Consider the following 15,918-nt stretch of genomic DNA (forward strand, 5'->3'; position numbering starts at 1 on the left):
CACCGACAGCAGAAGCCACGCATTGGTCTTTAGGTTACAATTTAGCGCAAAGCATAGAACCGGGGGCTGAAAATCTACGTTATCACATTACGTGTTTTGAAGGGGTAGGAGATTAATGAAGCGGCCATTTAAATTAAGTTTGATTGCTTTTATTCCCATTTTTACATTGCAAAGAGTGCAAATAATGTTTCGTGCCATGAGAGGTCCCGGGTACGGGAAAAATAGGTTCCGGAATGAAACAGAGGGCTGCCGGATATTGGATCCAGTTCGAATTAAGCCCCGAGTTTGACTATACAGTAGTATGACTACAATTTGATTATACACATAGAAAGTTTCCCCAAGTTCTCAGGTCTAATCTAATTATCATTGCCATAATTTCACAGTTCACTCACTGATACTTTACAAATTTGTAATTAATATAATGCATGCATTTTTGTGTTTTTTCGGGGGTTCAATCAGTGGTTAAAAACAATTGCCTGATAGATCCTCAAAAGTGGTACAGTATATTGTATTGCTGAGTATAACTTCACCAGCAGCCAAATGAAGTTTAAAACCACACCCATCATTAGAGAATCTAATACATTTTCCATTAAACTTAATTAGCCTACCCATTAAGTATACCTATAACAGCCATAGAAAGTGTATTGTATTGCTGATGACTAACACTAACTTAAGTTACCAGCTGTTAACCATAACAGAGGCAATAGAGGTCAGTTTTACCCGTTTTTTTTAAAAATCGTTCTGAAATTTTGGAACTTTGTCAAGCAGCGAGTTACCAATTTTCTTTTCCTTTTTTTTTTACCATGATTACCAACAAAATAATATATATTTAACATGATTTCTGTGTTTACCATCACAAATAGATTCAAGCACAGAATTTGGCACAGTATTTGGCACAGAGGTAGTTGTATGTACCCTGAAAAGATATCGATATGGAGCCACCCCAGATTAGGCCCCTTGAGGGCATGGCAGCCGCTATAACTAAAAAATAACTACAAGTATTCATATCCCTTGACTTATTCCACATTTTTTTGCATTACAGCCTGAATTCAAAATGGATTAAATATTTTTTTCCTCACCTATCTACACACAATACCCCATAATGATAAAGTGAAAACAGGTTTTTTGACATTTTAGTAAATTTCTTGAAAATAAAATACAGAAATATCTCATTTACATAAGTATTCACACCCCTGAGTCAATACATGTTAGAATCACCTTTGGTCTTTCTGGGTAAGTCTCTAAGAGCTTTGCACACCTGGATTGTACAATATTTGCCCATTTATTATTTTACAAATTCTTCAAGCTCTGTCAAATTGGTTGTTGATCATTGCTAGACAACCATTTTCAAGTCTTGCCATATATTTTCAAGTAGACTTAAGTAAAAACTGGAACTCTGCTACTCAGGATCATTCACAATCTTCTTGGTAAGCAACTCCAGTGTAGATTTGGCCTTTTCTTTTAGGTTATTGTCCTGCTTAAAGGTGAATCTCCCAGTGTCTGGTGGAAAGCAGACTGAATAAGATTTTCCTGTAGCATTTAGCCTGTGCTTAGCTCCATTCCATTTTCTTTTTTTTTAATCCTGAAAAACAATGTCCCAGTCCTTAACAATTACAAGCATACCCATAACATGATGCGTCCACCACTATGTGGTACTCAGTAATGTGTTGTATTGGGTTTTCCAAAAACATAACACTTTGTATTCAGGACAAGAATTGAATTATTCTTTGCCACATTTTTTGCAGTATTTCTTTAGTGTCTTGTTGCAAACAGGATGCATGTTTTGGAATATTTTCATTCTGTATAGGCTTCCTTCTTTTCACTCTGTCAATTAGGTTAGTGTTGTGGAGTAACTACAATGTTGTTGATCAATTGTCCGTTTTCTCCTATCACAGCCACTAAACTCTGTAACTGTTTTAAAGTCACCTGTGGCCTTATGGTGAAATATTTAAAACTGTTTCCTTCCTCTCCAGCAACTCAATTAAGAAGGACGGCTGTATTGATACACCATCCAAAGTGTAATTAATAACCTCACCATGCTCAAGGCGATATTCAATGTCTGCTTTTGTTTGTACCCATCTACCAATAGGTGCCCTTCTTTGCGAGGCATTAGAAGACCTGCCTGGTCTTTGTGATTGAATCTGTGTTTTAAATGCACTGCTCGACTGAGGGACCTTACAGATCATTGTATGTGTGGGGTACAGAGATGGGGTATTAATATAAAGAATCATATTATACACTATTATTGCACACAGGGTGAGTTCATGCAACTTATTATGTGACTTGTTAAGCAACTTTTGACTCTTGAACTTATTTAGGCTTGCCATACCAAAGAGGTTGAATACTGTACTCATTGACTCAAGATATTTCAGATTTTAATTTTTAATGAATAATTTGTAAACATTTCAAAAAACATAATTAAACTTTGACATGATGGGTTATTGTCTGTAGGCCAGTGACAAAAACATCTAAATTTAAATTCAGGCTGTAACACAACAAAATGTGGAACATGTCAAGGGGTGTGTTTTTGTAATTTGTAAGTCGCTCTGGATAAGAGCGTCTGCTAAATGACTTAAATGTAATGTATGAATACTTTCTAAAGGCACTGTACATATTTAGCTTCCAGTCAATGTATTTATACCAGGTTGAGAGTCTCATCTTTCAGATACAATTAGAACTGAGTTGGACCAATAGACCAATAAGACAGAGAGTTCCAAATAGCTAATTTCCCCCTACCCACTCAGACCAACTCCCAGGCAGTCCTAGCAAAATTCTTGCTTGAGAAATTGCTCTTTGCTAAGAAGCTATTTTTGTTTCTTTTTCACCATTCTAATTGGGGGGGGGGGTAGGCTAAATGTTGACAGTTCTAACATCTTCAATATGAGAATTCAATAGAGGGACATGCAGTTGCATCCCCGATGTGTCTGTCTTCACTTGTAGCCTACTTCTTAGCTGAGATGTCTGTGAGAAGGACTCGATCACGTGATGGGCCTTGACTAATAAGAATTAAGATATCTGAGATCCATGTGAGTGAGAGGTGCATCGGAGCACGGCAGCTAGAGGGGAATTATAATTATTATATTCAGCCCAAGGGCAAAACGGCCACTTTGGCTGCAAAAGGCATGGATTTTTTAGGTTACATTACACTAGGTGCATGCCGCTGGGATATTCGAAGCCTGGTGAGAATATTATCAAGTGCTTGTGCACAAGAAACAAATCAGAGCTCATGCCTTTCATGCAACTTTTTCAAATCATCATTAGAATTGCCTCAGGCGGCATTAGAATGCATTAAAAATCTAAACATATCCTAACGTTTGTATCACAACTAAAGTTGCATGAATTAAGCATATAGGAGGACCTGTTTATTTGTTAACCGCTCAACACAGAATAGCCGCGTGTGTGTGTGTGTGTGTGTGTGTGTGCGTGCGTGCGTGCGTGCGTGCGTGCGTGTGTGTGTGTGTGCGTGTGTGTGTGTGACGATCGGTGCTGCTTAAGACTATGGAGGATTTAAATAAATTGTTATGAGCATGTTCTTATTTCTATTACAGCATATTGGGTGACTGTCATTCATATTCCATTCACCCAGCTCAATATTACATCAATAGTTTTAGGCTCCTACATGATATTCGATTTTTCCCTTTACCTATCATGAGGTTGCTTCAACCTAGTCTCTGCGGTACTTTTCCCCAGAATTTTTGTTGAAATCAAAAGCTAATTTCCTTAATTTTTACACAATCCAATATGCCGCCTCCATATAGAAGATTTTCAGCCAGACCGACCAGCCAGCCCAAGCCCCCTGCACGCCCGACCCCCATCAGTCTAGTAATAACTTAACTCTCTCCCAATACAATTTCCTTCCCAGTTCACCTCTTTAGTGTTTTTAATTCCCAAGGGAAAGGTTTGGAAACAAAAAAAAACACCTCAAATATACATTAACACACAGAAATAGCACATCCTCCATAGGACTGAGCAGCCCAGCCTCTGGGGATTGCCTAAATAGGAATCTCCCCTGACTTGTTTTCAATACAGACTCCTTTAGTCGTACTGAAATTCCATATAAGGCATCCAGACCTTATGAAAGTTGCTCAGTATACCCTTAATCTTGTAATAAATCACATCTAGTGACACCTAACTTGACATTGTGGGAGGATAACCAACCTTCCAATTAATGGCAATGCTTTTCTTAGCTGCTATAAATGCTTGGTTACACAGTTTCTTCAGATAACAGTCCCCAGTCTCAACATTTCCAAGCAAACAAAAACAGGGTGATTTCACCTCCTGATGATTATGATGACTGACCAAAAAAACAATGAATCATGCTCTCTTTCTATCCATCTGTCTCTCGTCTGCAGGTATGTTTTGATGTGAGAGAGGAAGCCAGTCCCGTCATCGCCACCTCACCCACTCTTCAGATAACCTTCAGGCCAATTGGGGGCCCAAGGCTGGTTAGGAGACACCGCTAGAGACACTGTAATTGTGTTGAACTGAGAGAATATTAGGGTAGCACTGTAATTCATGAATGGTATGCTGTCTGCCTCTGTTCTTACCTCTTTCCCTTTCTGTATTCTCCACCTCGTCTTTCTTCCTCGTTTTATAATGCACACCATATGTGCATTGAAGTATAGATTGAACTTGTATTTATAATATAATATAATATTACAATTATCATCATTAGAATGCATCTATTATGGATAATTAACGTATTTCAATAAAGTGTTTCACATTCTCCACTGGTTGAAATTAAGTATCACATTGAAATACTATTCTGTGTCCTCAGATTAATGCAGATGAAGGGAGTTAGATATGCATAGGTTTTTTTTCTTCTGTATATATGAATTGCAAATCAGCCTTTACTTAAAATCATGTTTCTAGTCTATTGCATAGTTACAATGTGTAATCATTGATGTCCCCGGAGCAGGAGTGGTAATATAATAATAATAATATATGCCATTTAGCAGACGCTTTTATCCAAAGCGACTTACAGTCATGTGTGCATACATTCTACGTATGGTAAACACTGTTGAAGTGTATATTTGTAATACATACATGCAGACACAGCATCATTCAAAGAATGGAGTTTGATACACCTGGTATTGGATATGACTGAAAAAGAATGTCTCACAGAGATTCATACCTGAACCTCACATTTATTAGGAAGAGTACATGATCAGTGAATGTATTCAATGTACAGGCTACAATGTGCTTGGTAATAACACTGTAGTTATTACCTCGTGCGTGGTAATAACTACAGTACATGTATATAGGACTTGCATCCTTGGCACAATGAAGTTATTATATTCTACTCTATCCATAGGCTTCATTAATGCCATTCCGACTTGAAGTTGATACAACAACTACGATAGCTGAGTTTCATAGATCGGTATGAATATGAACTTTGCTCTGTTCAAACTACATCTAGCAAAATTGTTGGGACCATGGCTATCAAGTGGGCTGCATCACATACGCCTAAAATGACATTGCGGGACTGCAGTTGGGTTTGGGACCAGTTCTTGCTGTAGCGGGTGGGAGTCAGACAGGAAGCCAGCGGGTGTGACAGGAGCAGGATGAAGAAATCGGTCGTGTGCAGACCTCTACTATGCACCATGACAGTGAAACCTGTAACGTTAGAGCTGTTTACTAGTGTGTCTGTGAAAAGTAGGGAATTAGCTTGGGAAACGGACAGATCAATAACTTTACATTGTCAGATTGACTAATGTAACTCAAATTGCACTGAGAAAATGTCAGAATAACAATCTTCAATTGTTTGGCCGATGGTTTCATCTTCTGATTCAGGTCTAGTGTGATTGAGGCAAAAGAATAGCAAATGTTGCCTCCCGAGTGGCGCCAGCATTCCTTCTCACCCCCCCCCCCCCTTTAAGATTTAGATGCACTATTGTAAAGTGACTGTTCTACTGGATGTCATAAGGTGAATGCACCAATTTGTAAGTCGCTCTGGATAAGAGCGTCTGCTAAATGACTTAAATGTAAATGTAAATGTAAGGCACTGCATCACGTCACTACAGATCTGGGTTCGATGCTGTGTTGCAGCCGTCCGCTTCCGGGGAACCCATGAGGCAGCGCACAATTGTCCCAGCGTCGTCCGGCTTAGGGAGAGTTTGGACGACTAGCATGTCCTTGTCCCATCGCGCTCTAGTGATTCCGTGTGGCATCCGGGCGCCAGCTTCCTCCGACACATTGGTGCGGCTGGCTTCTGGGTTAACACAAGCATGGGAGTTGCAGCGGTCGGGCGAGACTGTAACTACCAGTTGGATATCTACAAAATCGGCAGGTTAAAAGTCAGGTGAAAAAAAATATGAAATGCCCTGGCGTTGTTGACTTTTTGCAAATCTAATGAGCTTCACACGTTGATGTTTTGGTGGAAACAATGTTGATTCAACCTGTTTTTGCCCAGTGTGTAACGCCTTGCACATGTTTGACTGCATCTAGCTGATCTGGGGTGTAATCATTAGTACATTAGTCCTCCTGTAGCTCAGTTGGTAGAGCATGGCGCTTGTAACGCCAGGGTAGTGGGTTCGATTCCCGGGACCACCCATACGTAGAATGTATGCACACATGACTGTAAGTCGCTTTGGATAAAAGCGTCTGCTAAATGGCATATTATTATTATTACAAAAATGTGAGTTTTTATTGGTACAAATTCAGGTAAGCCCATCCCCGTTTGGTTCCGTTTGCTTCTGTCCAAGAAACGCTTTGCAACAGAATCGGCAGGATGAATTCACCCCTGATCCCCCTCACACAAAGTTCACTTTCATAGAAAACACATACACCATCATCACTGTGCTCGTTGTATAATTCCTTCTCTCATCTACAGTGCCTTCGGAAAGTATTCAGACCCCTTGACTTTTTCCACATTTTGTTAGGTTACAGCCTTATTCTAAAATAGATTAAATATGTATTTTTCCCCCTCATTAATCTACACACAATACCCCATAATCAGGAAGTAAAAACAGGTTTTTAGAATTTGTTGCAATTTTATTTAAAATAAAAACGGAAATATCACATTTAAATAAATATTCAGACCCTTTACTCAGTACTTTGTTGAACTTTTGGCAGCGATTACAGCCTCAAGTCTTCTTGGGTCTCTCCAGAGATGTTCGATTGGGTTCAAGTCCGGGCTCTGGCTGGGCCACTCAAGCATATTCAGAGACTTGTCCCAATGCCACTCCTGCGTTGTTTTGGCTGTGTGCTCAGGGTCATTGTCCTGTTTGAAGGTAAAACCTTCGCCCCAGTATGATGTCCTGAGCGTTCTGGAGCAGGTTGTCATCAAGGATCTCTCTGTACTTTGCGCCGGTTATCTTTGCCTCGATCCTGACTAGTCTCCCAGTCCCTGCTGCTGAAAAACATCCCCACAGCATGATGCTGGCACCACCATGCTTCACTGTAGGGATGGTGCCAGGTTTCCTCCAGACGTGACACTTGGCATTCAGGCCAAAGTGTTCAATCTTGGTTTCATCAGACCAGAGAAACTTGTTTCTCATGGTCTGAGAGTTTTTAAGTGCCTTTTGGCAAACTCCAAGGGGAATATAATGTGCCTTTTACTGATGAGTGGCTTCCATCTGACCACTCTATCATAAAGGCCTGATTGGTGGGGTGCTGCAGAGATGGTTGTCCTTCTGGAGGGTTCTCCCATCACCACATGGTTCCAAATTTCTTCCATTTAAGAATGGAGGCCACTGTGGTCTTGGGGACCTTCAATGCTGCAGACATTTTTTGGTAACCTTCCCCAGGTCTGTGCCTCGACACAATCCTGTCTCAGAGCTCTACTGACATTCCTTCGACCTCATGGCTTGGTTGTTGCTCTGACATGCACTGTCAGCTGTGGGAACTTATAGCGACGGGTGTGTGCCTTTCCAATTCATGTCCAATCAATTGACAGGTGGCCTCCAATGAAGTTGTAGAATCATCTCAAAGATGATCAATGGAAACAGGATGCACCTGAGCTCAATTTCAGGTCTCATAGCAAAGGGTCTGAATACTTATGTAAATAAGGTATTTCTGTTAGAAATGTTTTATACATTTGCAAACATGTCTAAAAACCTGTTTTTAATTTGTCATTATGGGGCATTGTGTGTAGCTTTTTTTAAATGTATTTTATCCATTTTATAATAAGGCTTTAACGTAACAAATGTGGAAAAAGTAAAGGGGTCTGAATACTTTCCGAAGGCACTGCTCTCCTCCTCTCATCTTTTCTCTCCGCTTGTGGACATTAGTGCACAGCACAACAGCTGCCTGTGACCACGCAAAAAAACCTCTCTAAGCCAAACCTTCATACCATAACCGATACACAGCCTACATCATTGTCACCGTATTAGCTAACGTCATAGTCTACATAGCTACCAGAACTAACGCTTTAGTAAACCCACAATCCAATCCATGTGTACAATCATGCAGTACAATGTACAGAAAGGAGTTTAGCAGTTACACCGGCAGTCCTCGGTGGAAATAAATGAATAAAAACAAATGTTTAGCTCGATTTGAGTTGCAGTGTTGGATAGCCTTGGCCAGTTAGCTAACATAAAGAGCAGTCCTCTCTGAGTCAGGTTGTCGAGTAGGCTAAATTAGCTGCATTAGTTAGCGTGAAAGGTATACAAAAATAAATAAAATACTACAAAATATATCTCTGCTGCTTCTCCTTCATTTCCGAAAAAAATATTTGTTTTAAACTGTTCAACTATTGTCTTTCTCTCTCTTTGAGTCAACTACTCACCACACTTTGTGCACTGCAGTGCTAGCTAGCTGTACCTTGTGCTTTCAGTACTAGATTAATTATCTGATCCTGTGATTGGATGGACAACATGTCAGTTCATTCTGCAAGAGCTCTGATAGGTTGGTGGACGTCCTCCAGAAGTAGTCATAATTACCGTGTAAATCTATGGAAAGGGGTGAGAACGATAAGCCTCCTATGTTTTTGAAAATAACTGTTGAGGCTACTGTAGACCTTCATTGCAAAACAGTGTGTTTTAATCAGTTATTTGGTGACGTTAACATGTTTTCTATAGTTGTGTCGAAGAAATACACTTTAATATTTCACTATCATACTTTTTATGAAATTCACTGAGTAGGATGGTCCTCCCCTTCATTCCTCTGAGGGGCCTCCACTGTGTGTGTGTCCTGAATTATACATGAGGCCAACTCTGATGCCACCTACCTTTCGTTAATATTTTAGTGTGCACCTGGAAGCACCATCAGAAACACACACACAAACGGAAGCACCATCAGCTGGGGTTTGAGAATATGGTGGAAAAATTGCAAGATTATGTTATAATACTTTTATTGCATCAAATGGTTGTTTCATTCAACATAATAGAGTATTATGTTAACTATTGTGTTCTATTCTACTGAGGATGGGCCTCTGGGAAATAACACTGACAGGAGATGTACGATGTCTTTTGGGTGATAAAACCTAAAGAGCATTCCAGAGCATGAATGAATGTTCTATACTGTTCTATACTGTACCAGGCCGACATGGTTCTAGTTTGGAGTCGGAGGGCCAGACACTGGTCTCTACACAATGAAAACTGTTGACACAGCAGATACTGTCTGCTATGTATTATAGGTGTCACATGGAGGACACTGGAGAGTTGAAGCAGGTACTGGGAGTAAAACATTTAATAAAGTACAGACATGGCACGAGACAGGAAAAGTGTCAGCAAACTAATAACACAGACAAAAACAATTAATGCAGCAGCAGGGAACAGAGCTGGGGAACTGACAAATATAGGGGAGGAAATAAACAGGTGAATAATGAGTCCAGCTGAGTCCAATATCGCTGATGCCGGTAACGAGGGAAGGCAGGTGTGCGTAATGGTTGGCAGGAGTGCCTGATGCAGGGCAACCTGGTGCCCTCAAGCGCCAGGGAGAGGGAAGAGCGGGAGCAGACGTGACAATAGGTATCTTTCATACAGATCTTAACCTTGTGACTCATTCTATATATCTGTTGTTCGTCATGTAGGTTGAAAGGGGTGTATCTTGGCTATAAAATACCTTTGTACTTTTGTCTCGGGGCTCTCAACGAATCATCTGAGCGTGAATCGTCGACCAGCCATGACCAGCCATCCTTATTGTAAAGCACTCAAAGATTTAGTTTAAGTATAACTCTGACTTGTGTGATAAGTTAAATGTACCGCCCTTGCCCGGAAATGTGTCACTCTTTCATCCCGCAACGATTATGTTTTCAGCCACCGGTAGGTGGGTGCTTTATATGTGCTACAGTCAATTATAATTGCATGTCTACTTATATTAACTATATAATTATCAATATACGCCTACCGCTAGCTAACTAGCTACTTCTGAAGAAGGAAAATGTTTTATTTCTACCATTTCCAAAAGCTAACCAAACAAAAACATAATTACTTTTATGAGACGTGTTTATGCATTAGTAGCACAATTTCTAACTTATTTACATTATTTCTTTACTTACACTTGTATGTTGATTTCATATTGATGTTGAGGTTTTAAGTTTTGGTGGACTTTTCTTAGCGGATGAACAATCATTGCTAATTTAATTATGGGGCGTTTCAGTCCCCGAGGTGAACATAATTGTACACTCGCAAACAAAATTAAAAACGAGGGCTGAGGGGGTTGCAAACTTCCCTTGCTTGGCTGATCATTTTGACCGACGACAAATATGGCCGCGGGGATTCCCCCAAGGGCATAAGGCTGAGGGCCGAGGGCCGTTTACTTTGAGTTTGAACCACAGCCAGAATAACAGCAGCTGTCCCCAGCTGATAACATCATACAGGCATCTGAATACAGGGGGTCAAAGCTGGTGTACTGGGCTTGCAAGTTTTCATTCCAACCCTGCTCAAACACACCGGATGCTACTAATCGGCTGCTCTTCAGGGCCTTAGCCGATTGAGGTGTGGTGTGTGGTCACTAGTGATGCGCGGGTCAGCTGTTTGTTCACCCGCACCTGCCTGCAATTGCTAATAACTTGAAAATAAAAGAGAGCCGCGCACTCTAGGAGCTCAGATGCAACATTTAATGACCAACATTTCGACAGCCAAGCTGTCTGCCCATGTTTTTTTTAAAGCCTCATGTAGATAGGCCTATGTTTCTGCATATAATTCCCGACATTTTGGTAGGCTATTTGTTGGTCAACTTGTCTATAATTACACTGAACAAAAATATAAACGCAATGTAAAGTGTTGGTACCATGTTTCATGAGCTGAAATAAAAGATCCCAGAAATGATCCATATGCACAAAAAGCTTATTTCTCTCAAATTCTGTGCACAAACGTGTTTACATCCCTGTACATCCCTGAGCATTTCTACTTTGCTAAGATAATCCATCCACCTGACAGGTGTGACATATCAATAAGCTAATTATACAGCATGATCATTACACAGGTGCACTTTGTGCTGGAGACAATAAAAGGCCACTCTAAAATGTTTTGTCACTCAAGACAATGCAACAGATGTCTCAAATTGAGAGAGTGTGCAATCGCCATGCTGACTGCAGGAATGTCCACCAGAGCTCTTGGCAGAGGATTTAATGTTCATTTCTCTACCATAAGCCGCCTCCAACGTTATTTTAGATAATTTGGCAGTACGCCCATCTGGTCTCACAATTGCAGAAATGGAGTCGTGTGGGCGAGCGGTTTGCTGATGTCAACATTGTGAACAGAGTGCCGGTGGGGTTATGGTATGGGTAGGCATAAGCTACGGACACAATTGCATTTTATCGATTGTTAATTTGAATACACAAAACTACTGCGACAAGATCCTGAGGCCCATTGTGAGACCCATTTTTTAAAAGGTATCTTTATTCCCAGTCGTGAAATCTATAGATTAGGGCCTAATTAATTTATTTAAATTGACTGATTTTCTTATATGAACTGTAACTCAGTAAAATCTTTGAAACTGTTGCATGTTGCATTTATATTTTTGTTCGGTGTATATACACGCAGCTACTCTTCTTTCATTACTTGTTGCCCTAGAATATATCTCATACATGTATAGAATGAACACTTCCGTCCAGTTGACATACTGTAGGTAAAGTTCCCTTTCCTCTCTGCTTCTCTCCCGCAGCAAAGATGTTTAGGGACCGGAGAGAAAATTCAATAACTTAAAAAAAAAAAGATTTGAATGATTTTTCGATAAGATTTCAGTTCGGCTTGGATGCATATTTTGTGGTTGAAATTCTATCAGCTGATAAAGTTGCACCTTTACAGACGGTCCCTAACTGTACATGTATTCTCTCAAGATGCTGAAAGAAATAAATCATGTTTTCTCCACTCCTGTTTCCCGGTCAGAATTTACATTTGATTTGGTGTATCATTTTACAGCAAGAACTGCTTAATTCTGTAGGAGTTCATATTATATTAGGCTATGTGAGAGGTTATAGACCTACAGTCAGTGTCCAGATTTCAGTTACTACTCCAATGAACTCTGTCAGTACAGCCCCTTGACGTCCCGTGTTGTGACTGTTGAATATGTATTGCGCCTCACAATAATCACACGTCTTTCCCAAACATTAGGCTACTGCTCTGACCCTCCCTTCTCTTTATTTCCAATCTGCATTTCACAGCTTTTCTCTTCATGAATTAAACCTTTTTGACTCAGTGGATCAACATTAACTTTTTTCTGTCCTAGTTCCCAAAAGCATTTGGAGATTGGGGTGCGTACAGTTAGGCTTATAATTTAAAAAGTATATATATATATATGTATTTAATCTTTATTTAACTAGGCAAGTCAGTTAAGAACAAATTCTTATTTACAATGACGGCCTACCCCGGCAAAACCCGGACGACACTGGGCCAGTTGTGCGCCGCCCTGTGGGACTCCCAATCACCGGCCGGATGTGATGCAGCCTGGATTTAGAAGCTTAGGCTTATGCTCTAACACCAGATAAAAATTCTGAAAGAAAAAACTCAATGTGGCCTATAGATGTGAATTGCACAAGAAATATACATCTATGGATTTGTATGCCTTGTTCTCTCTTTGTTCAACCTGACTGTCCTTCATCCACACATTATTTCATGGCCCTAAACACTATAACAACTGCTGCATGACAGACAGGATTTGTCTGTTGGCTAGGAGCAATATGTGATGGAGGGAGGGATGGATGGAAGGGTGGAGGGATGGAATGATATTAGAAGGAGGAAGAGAGGGATGAGAGAGAGGATAAGTCACGTGACATGATTGGAAAAACCTCCTGACCTTGCCTCTGGATGTAGGCTGCTGGGTGCACCGTCAACTATTGGCCATAGGGTGGCAGTGTAACGCTGTTAATATTACAGTATTAAACCACAGAGTGCAACATACAGTACAGTAGATTCCACTCCGGGCCCTATAGTCAGCCACAGATGTTCACTGCACGCGTGGCTGCTGAACTACAATAGAAGATACCAATATGAAAGGAATGATGCTAAAAAATGTCTGCCCGAATTCAAAGGCAGAGACGTGAAGTGAAATCTATGTAGCAATGTCAGAGTCTGGAATATAAATACATATGTATATGATGGTGTGTATAGACATTACGGGCAGTAAAGGAATAGAAGAGGTACAGTGACAATAAACAAGTATGTGAACCCTTTGGAATTACCTGAACTTCTGCATAGATTGGTCAATAACATTTTATCTGATCTTCATCGCACAACAATGGACAAACACGGTGTGCTTCAACTAATAACACACAACTTATTGTCTTTTTCTTGTCTATATTGAATACCTCATTAAAACGTTCACAGTGCAGGTTGGAAAAAGTATGTGAACCCCTCGGCTAATGACTTCTCCAAAAGCTAATGGGAGCCAGGAGTCAGCTAACCTGGAGTCCAATTAATGAGATGAGATTGGAGATGTTGGTGAGAGCTGCCTTGCCCCATTGAAAAACAATCACACATTTGAGTTTGCTATTCACAAGAAGCGTTGCCCGATGTGATGCCTCGAACAAAAGAGATCAAATCAAATCAAATGTTATTTGTCACATACACATGGTTAGCAGATGTTGATGCGAGCGTAGCGAAATGCTTGTGCTTCTCGTTCCGACAATGCAGTAATAACCAACGAGTAATCTAGCTAACAATTCCAAAACTACTACTTTATACACATAAGTGTAAAGGGATAAAGAATATGTACATAAAGATATATGAATGAGTGATGGTACAGAGCGGCATAGGCTAGAAGCAGTAGATGGTATCGAGTACAGTATATACATATGAGATGAGTATGTAAACAAAGTGGCATAGTTTAAAGTGGCTAGTGATACATGTATTACATAAAGATGCGGTAGATGATATAGAGTACAGTATATACGTATACATATGAGATGAATAATGTAGGGTATGTAAACATTATATTAAGTAGCATTGTTTAAAGTGGCTAGTGATATATTTTACGTCAATTCCCATCAATTCCCATTATTAAAGTGGCTGGAGTTGAGTCAGTGTGTTGGCAGCAGCCACTCAATGTTAGTGGTGGTTGTTTAACAGTCTGATGGCCTTGAGATAGAAGCTGTTTTTCAGTCTCTCGGTCCCAGCTTTGATGCACCTGTACTGACCTCGCCTTCTGGATGATAGTGGGGTGAACAGGCAGTGGCTCGGGTGGTTGTTGTCCTTGATGATCTTTATGGCCTTCCTGTGACATCGGGTGGTGTAGGTGTCCTGGAGGGCAGGTAGTTTGCCCCCGGTGATGCATTGTGCAGACCTCACTACCCTCTGGAGAGCCTTACGGTTGTGGGCGGAGCAGTTGCCGTACCAGGCGGTGATACAGCCCGACAGGATGCTCTCGATTGTGCGTCTGTAGAAGTTTGTGAGTGCTTTTGGTGACAAGCCAAATTTCTTCAGCCTCCTGAGGTTGAAGAGGCGCTGCTGCGCCTTCTTCACGATGCTGTCTGTGTGGGTGGACCAATTCAGTTTGTGTCAGGTAGGGTGGAGGTGATATGGTCCTTGACTAGTCTCTCAAAGCACTTCATGATGACGGAAGTGAGTGCTACGGGGCGGTAGTTGTTTAGCTCAGTTACCTTAGCTTTCTTGGGAACAGGAACAATGGTGGCCCTCTTGAAGCATGTGGGAACAGCAGACTGGGATATGGATTGATTGAATATGTCCGTAAACACACCAGCCAGCTGGTCTGCGCATGCTCTGAGGGTGCGGCTTGGGATGCCGTCTGGGCCTGCAGCCTTGCGAGGGTTAACACGTTTAAATGTTTTACTCACCTCGGCTGCAGTGAAGGACAGTCTGCATGTTTTGGTTGCGGGCCGTGTCAGTGGCACTGTATTGTCCTCAAAGCGGGCAAAAAAGTTATTTAGTCTGCCTGGGAGAAAGGCATCCTGGTCTGTGACTGGGCTGGTTTTCTTTTTGTAATCCGTGATTGATGTTCTCCTGGATGTTCCACAGCGCTACTGGCTAAATATTCTGTGGAGAGATTAAACTAAAGTTGAGTTGTTTGGAAGGAACACGCAACACTATGTGTGAAGATAAAAAGGCACAGCACACCAACATCAAAACCTCATCCCAACTGTAAAGTATGATGAAGGAAGCGTCATGGTTTGGGACTGCTTTGCTGCCTCAGGGCCTGGACAGCTTGCTATCACCGACCGAAAAATGAATTCCCAAGTTCATCAAGACATTTTGCAGGAGAATGTAAGGCTATCTGTCCGCCAATTGAAGCTCAACAGAAGTTGGGTGATGCAACAGGACAATGACCCAAAACACAGAAATAAATCAACGAGTCCTGACCCCAACCCGATTGAAATGCTGTGGCATGACCTCAAGAGAGCAGGTCACACCAGACATCTCAACAATATTGCTGAACTGAAACAGTTTTGTAAAGAGGAACGGTCCAAAATTCCACCTGACCTTTGTGCAGGTCTGATCCGCAACTACAGAAAACATTTGGTTGAGGTTATTGCTGCCAAAGGAGGGTGAACCAGTTATTAAATCCAAGGGTTCACAT

The sequence above is a fragment of the Oncorhynchus keta genome, chromosome 13, assembly GCF_023373465.1.
Source record: "Oncorhynchus keta strain PuntledgeMale-10-30-2019 chromosome 13, Oket_V2, whole genome shotgun sequence".
In the NCBI taxonomy this organism is placed as follows: Eukaryota; Metazoa; Chordata; class Actinopteri; order Salmoniformes; family Salmonidae; genus Oncorhynchus; species Oncorhynchus keta.